We start from the raw sequence: 6,894 nt of genomic DNA on the forward strand, positions 1-6,894 counted from the left end.
ATGTCTCAAAAAAAGCACCCCCCCGCAGATGTGTGCAGACGGGGCTGGCTGGCTGGTTGGTGATGGAGAGCGGCGGGCTGTTGGCAGCAGTTTGCTGGCTGCAGGGGTGGCCCGGGGCGGCTGCGGAGGGCCCCCCAAAGCGCACCTACCAGTAGGGGCTCAAGACCCAGGCTGAGCCTCCGATGTCCCCGGGCAGGACCCCAGCAGGCCGGGCACAGACCGCAGCCTGCCCCCTTGCCGTCCGATGAAGCTTGCACGGTCAGAAAAAGTTTCAAAGTCCCAACGGGGAGAGAGTGTTGACGGCGAGGGGGTGCTGGCTGCCCCAGGGGCCGGGAGGGAGGCCCTGGAGGTGGGCCTGGGGGTGTGGAGGGGCCCCCTGAGAGCACCCAACAGAAGTTGCTCAAGACCCTGCCTGAGCCTCCGGTGTTGCAGGGAAGGACACCCAGGGGGCGGGGAACAGCCGTGGCAGCCCCCCTTGCAGTCGAACAAAGTTTGAGGAGACAAGTCATGAAAATGACAAAGTCCAAACGCTCCAGGCGTGCCGGCCAGGGGGGCGGACCCGGCTGGCTGGGCCGAGGGGAGCTGCGGCGGCTGGGGAAGAGCCGAGTGTCGATGCATGTCCTGAGAACCGGGAAGGGGGCAAACCAGTAGCTCCAGGCCGGGCTAGGGTTCCAGGAGGTCGGCCTGACTCTGGAGGTTTTCCCCCTGGCTTTTCCCCATAGGCCGAAATGGGGGAAGTCAAAAAAGCACCCCCGGCAGATGTATGCAGAGCGGCTGGGGTGTGACGGGGAGCGGGCTGTTGGCAGCAGTGTGCTGGCTGCGGAGGTGTGCCTGGGCGTCTGCGGAGGGCCCCCTGAGTGCACCTGCCAGTAGTCACTCAACACCCAGCCTGAGCCTCCGAAGTGCCCGGGCAGGACCCCAGGAGGCCGGGCAGAGCCCGCCGCTTGCCCCCTTGCCGTTTGACGAAGCTTGCACGGTCAGAAAAGTTTCAAAGTCCCAACGGGGAGAGAGCGTTGACGGCGAGGGGGCGCTGGCTGCTCCAGGGGCCGGGAGGGAGGCCCTGGAGGTGGGCCTGGGGGTGTGGAGGGGCCCCCTGAGAGCACCAACCAGCAGTTGCTCAAGACCCTGCCTGAGCCTCCGGTGTGGCAGGGCAGGACACCCATTGGCGGGGAACAGCAGGTGGCAGCCCCAACTGAAGTCCTTGGCAGCTGGCAGAGATGAGTCTTTGAGAAAAAACGACAAAGTCCAAACGCTCCAGGCGTGCCGGCCAGGGGGGTGGACCCGGCTGGCTGGGCCGAGGGGAGCTGCGGCGGCTGGGGAAGAGCCGAGTGTCGATGCATGTCCTGAGAACCGGGAAGGGGGCAAACCAGTAGCTCCAGGCCGAGCTGGGGTTCCAGGAGGTCGGCCTGACTCTGGAGGTTTTCCCCCTGGCTTTTCCCCATAGGCCAACATGGGGGAAGTCAAAAAAGCACCCCCGGCAGATGTATGCAGAGGGGCTGGATGGTGACGGGGAGCGGGCTGTTGGCAGCAGTGTGCTGGCTGCAGAGGGCCCCCGAGGTGCACCTACCAGCAGTTGCTCAAGACCACGCCTGAGCCTCCGGTGTTGCAGGTCAGGACACCCATTGGCGGGGAACAGCAGGTGGCAGCCCCTGCTGAAGTCGTTGGCAGAGATGAGTCTTTGAGAAAAAAACGACAAAGTCCAAACGCTCCAGGCGCCGGTCCGGGGGGCGGACCCGGCTGGCCGGGCCGAGGGGAGCTGCGGCGGCTGGGGAAGAGCCGAGTGTCGATGCATGTCCTGAGAACCGGGAAGGGGGCAAACCAGTAGCTCCAGGCCGAGCTGGGGTTCCAGGAGGTCGGCATGACTCTGGAGTTTCCCCCCTTGGCTTTTCCCCATAGGCCAAAACGGGGGAAGTCAAAAAAGCACCCCCAGCAGATGTATGCAGATGGGCTGGCTGGTGATGGAGAGCGGGCTGTTGGCAGCCGTGTGCTGGCTGCAGAGGGCCCCCGAGGTGCTGCACCTACCAGTAGTTGCTCAAGACCCCGACTGACCCTCCGGTGTTGCAGGGCAGGACACCCAGGAGGCGGGGAACAGCCGTGGCAGCCCCTGCTGAATCCCACGGCAGTTGGCAGAGATGAGTCTTTGAGGAAAAATGACAAAGTGCAAACGCTCCAGGCGCCGGCCAGGGGGGCGTACCCGGCTGGCCGGGCCGGCGGGAGCTGCGGCTGCCGGGGCTGAGCCGAGTATCCATGCATGTCGTGAGAACCGGTATGAGGGTAAACCTGGTCGTTCGGGGCCGAGCCACGGTTCCGGGAAGGCGGAAGGAGCGGGCCTGTTTGCCCTGATAGCGCCGACGGCGGTAAATTAAGGCCTCGCAAAACGTCAGGACGAACACCTTTTTTGCATATAAGGGAACGAGCGGTGTGCGGTCTTTGACAAAGTGACTATTTCTCAATGTGCTGAGAAGGGAGTGGGGACCGCTCAAAGTCAAAGCACCGCGTCCGCCCCTCTGCCACCTCCCTGGGAGCAGAGTCATCGAGCGCGAGTGTCCCCACTCCGCCTGTCCAGGCCGCGGGGCCGACAGGCTGGCTGGCTGCCCGGGCAGACCCCGCTCTCACCGAGCGGCCGGGCCCAACGTTCAAGAGGTGTACGAAGCCACCTTGGGGGGCTGCGGAGGCCCCCCTGAGAGGGCTGATAACCCCGTCCTAGCTGCCTGCGCGGGCAGGCGGGACCCCCAAGAGGCCGGGCACAGCCCGCGGCAGCCCCCGCCGAAGTCCACGGCAGTTGGCAGAGACGAGTCTCGGAGAGAAAACGACAAAGTCCAGACGCTCCAGGCGCCGGCCAGGGGTGCGGACCCGGCTGGCCGGGCCGGCGGGAGCTGCGGCTGCCGGGGCCGAGCCGAGTGTCGACGCATGTCGTGAGAACCGGTATGAGGGTAATCCTGGGCCCTCGGGGCCGAGCTACGGTTCCATGAAGGCGGAAGGAGCGGGCCTGTTTCCCCTGATAGCGCCGACGACGGTAAAATAAGGGCTCGCAAAACGTCAGGACGAACACCTTTTTTGCATATAAGGGAACGAGCGGTGTGCGGTCTTTGACAAAGTGACTATTTCTCAGAGTGCTGGAGTGGGGACCGCTCAAAGTCAAAGCACCGCGGCCGCCCCTCTGCCACCTCCCTGGGAGCAGAGTCATAGAGCGCAAGTGTCCCCACTCCGCCTGTGCAGGCCGCGGGGCCAACAGGCTGGCTGGCTGGCTGGCTGCCCGGGCGACCCCCCTCCGAGATGCCGGGCTGAGGCGTAGGCAGCCGCCTCCATCACCACCACCCAAGGCGAGAGAGTGGGTCAACGGGAGAGCCGTCGCGGCCGGGGGACCCTCGCCGCGCCCATGTCCGGGGAAGGACCACAAGGGCCCTGCTCCCCGGCGCCCCGGCGAGCGGGTTCACCCTCGGCGCGTACGGCTCTCGAGGATGGGGAAGGGACGCGCGTGGGCGTCCCTCCCGTCCCCCGCGGAAGAAGGCGAGCGACTCTGCGCGTCGGGACACCCCGCGGAGCCCCCTGCGGGGGGAGTACTCCGGGGGAGAAGCGTGGCGCAGGGGGTGCAGCCCTTTCCCAGGCCACCGTGCGACGGCGTCGGTGGGGCCGACGCCGAGAGAGAGAACGATCCGGGCTCTCCCGCCTCAGGGCGGCCGAGAGCGGGGCACGGGCCCCACGTTTGGTGAAGGTTTTCCCGAAAGCGAAGGACCCCCGCCTGTCCCCTCGGGCTCCGGCCGATGCGGGCGGTCCAGGGCGGGGATAGGGGACGGCGGCCTGCGGACGACGCGCTTTATCCCCAGAAGGAGCGAGGCATGAGGGGGTGTTCCACCCCCGCCGGCCGGTCTCGCTCCTTCTCCGGGCTACCCCTCGGCGGAGTAAAGACCCCCGGGTCAACGCTCCCGCGTCCGGGCGCCGGCGCGCGTCCCCTTCCCGCGGGGGGTGGATCCCTTCCACCCCCGGCCGTCCGAGGCCCGTGCGCCTCGGGCGGCCTCCCTTCCGAGAGAGGGAGAGAGAGAGACGGAGGACGGTGGTCCGCGACGGCGCGAGGCGTCCGTGTTGTGTTCCCCACGGCGGCTACCCGGTCGATCCCGCCCGCCGGTAGCCTTGGCTTGCCCCCGTTCCGCCTGTCCAGGCCGCGGGGCCGACGGGCTGTCTGCCCGGGTAGACCCCGCTCTCACCGAGCGGCCGGGCGGCCACGTTCAAGAGGTGTACGAAGCCACCTCGGGGTGGAGCCCTTCCACCCCTGGCCGTCCGAGGCCCGTGCGCCTCGGGCGGCCTCCCTTCCGAGAGAGGGAGAGAGACGGAGGACGGTGGTCCGCGACGGCGCGAGGCGTCCAACTTGTGTTCCCCACGGCGGCTACCCGGTCGATCCCGCCCGCCGGTAACCTTGGCTTGTCCCCACTCCGCCTGTCCAGGCCGCGGGGCCAACAGGCTGTCCGCCCGGGTAGACCCCGCTCTCCGAGCGGCCGGGCGCCACGTTCAAGAGGTGTACGAAGCCACCTTGGGGGGGCTGCGGTGCCCCCCACCCCTGAGAGTGCCTCCCAGGCCGAGGGAGCCCGGCGGTCGAGTGTCGTAGGAAAGCGCGTGCCACGGCTGTGTCGGTCACAGGGGCCAGAGGTAGTTTGGGCAACGGCTTAGATCCGTATGAAGCTCATCCTTTCCGGCCTGTTCTGGCGGCGGCTAGGCGCGCGCGCGCGAATGGCACGACACCCCTGGTTCCAGCGAGGCGACGGCGCCCCGCACCCCACTCTCCGGGCCGAGCAGAGCCCCCGAGCGCAAGAGTCCCCGCTCCGCCTGTCCAGGCCGCGGGGCCAGCAGGCTGTCTGCCCGGGTAGACCCCGCTCTCACCGAGCGGCCGGGCGCCACGTTCAAGAGGTGTACGAAGCCACCTTGGGGTGGAGCCCTTCCACCCCTGGCCGCCCGAGGCCCGTGCGCCTCGGGCGGCCCCCCTTCCGAGAGAGGGAGAGAGACGGAGGACGGTGGTCCGCGACGGTGCGAGGCGTCCAACTTGTGTTCCCCCACGGCGGCTACCCGGTCGATCCCGCCCGCCGGTAGCCTTGGCTTGCCCCCACTCCGCCTGTCCAGGCCGCGGGGCCGACGGGCTGTCTGCCCGGGTAGACCCCGCTCTCCGAGCGGCCGGGCGCCACGTTCAAGAGGTGTACGTAAAGCCACCTTGGGGGGCTGCGGTGCCCCCCGCCCCGAGAGTGCCTCCCATTCCGAGGGGAGCCTGGCGGTCGAGTGTCGTAGGAAAGCGCGTGCGCGGCTGTGTCGGTCACACGGGCCAGAGTTAGTTTGGGCAACGGCTTAGATCCGTATGCAGCTCAACCTTCCCGGCCTGTTCTGGCGGCGGCTAGGCGCGCGCGAACGTCACGACGCCCCAGGTTCCAGCGAGGCGACGGCGCCCCGCACCCCGCTCTCCGGGCCGTGCAGAGCCCCCCCGAGCGCAAGAGCCCCCGCTCCGCCTGTCCAGGCCGCGGGGCCGACAGGCTGTCTGCCCGCGTAGACCCCGCTCTCACCGAGCGGCCGGGCGCCACGTTTAAGAGGTGTACGAAGCCACCTTTGGGGGGGCTGCGGTGGCCCCCTGCCCCGAGAGTGCCTCCCAGGCTGAGGGAGCCCGGCGGTCGAGTGTCGTAGGAAAGCGCGCGCGCGGCTGTGTCACACGGGCCAGAGTTAGTTTGGGCAACGGCTTAGATCCGTATGCAGCTCAACCTTTCCGGCCTGTTCTGGCGGCGGCTAGGCGCGCGCGAACGTCACGCCGCCCCAGGTTCCAGCGAGGCGACGGCGCCCCGCACCCCGCTCTCCGGGCCGTGCAGAGCCCCCACGAGCGCAAGAGCCCCCGCTCCGCCTGTCCAGGCCGCGGGGCCGACAGGCTGTCTGCCCGCGTAGACCCCGCTCTCCGAGCGGCCGGGCGCCACGTTCAAGAGGTGTACGAAGCCACCTTAAGGGGGCTGCGGTGGCCCCCTGCCCCGAGAGTGCCTCCCAGGCTGAGGGAGCCCGGCGGTCGAGTGTCGTGGGAAAGCGCGCGCGCGGCTGTGTCACACGGGCCAGAGTTAGTTTGGGCAACGGCTTAGATCCGTATGCAGCTCAACCTTTCCGGCCTGTTCTGGCGGCGGCTAGGCGCGCGCGCACGTCACGACGCCCCTGGTTCCAGCGAGGCGACGGCGCCCCGCCACCCCACTCTCCGGGCCGAGCAGAGCGTCCGCTCTCGCTCCTTGGAGCAGAGCCCCCGAGCGCAAGAGTCCCCGCTCCCGCCTGTCCAGGCCGCGGGGCCGACAGGCTGTCTGCCCGGGTAGACCCCGCTCTCACCGAGCGGCCGGGCCGCAACGTTCAAGAGGTGTACGAAGCCACCTTGGGGGGGCTGCGGAGCCCCCCCTCCCCATGAGAGCGCCTCACAGGCTTTGCTGATAACCCCGTCCTAGCTGCCTGCGCGGGCAGGCGGGACCCCCAGGAGGCCGCGCATAGCCCGCGGCAGCCACCGCTGAAGTCCACAGCAGTTGGCAGATAGGAGTCTTGGAGAAAAAAACGACAAAGTGCAAACGCTCCAGGCGCCGACCAGGGGCGCGTACCTGGCTGGCCGGGCCGGCGGGAGCTGCGGCTGCTGGAGTTGCACCGAGTGTCGATGCATGTCGTGAGAACCGGTATGAGGTTGAACCTGGGCCCTCGGGGCCGAGGCGCGGTTCCAGGGAGACGGAAGGAGCGGGCGTGTTTCCCCTGATAGCGCCGACGACGGTAAAATAAGGCCTCGCAAAACGTCAGGACGAACACCTTTTTTGCATATAAGGGAACGAGCGGTGTGCGGTCTCTGACCAAGTGAGTATTTCTCAAACTCGAAGCACCCGCGGCGGCCTCCCCTCTGCCGCCACCCCG

The sequence above is a fragment of the Eleutherodactylus coqui genome, unplaced genomic scaffold, assembly GCF_035609145.1.
Source record: "Eleutherodactylus coqui strain aEleCoq1 unplaced genomic scaffold, aEleCoq1.hap1 HAP1_SCAFFOLD_243, whole genome shotgun sequence".
NCBI lineage: Eukaryota > Metazoa > Chordata > Amphibia > Anura > Eleutherodactylidae > Eleutherodactylus > Eleutherodactylus coqui.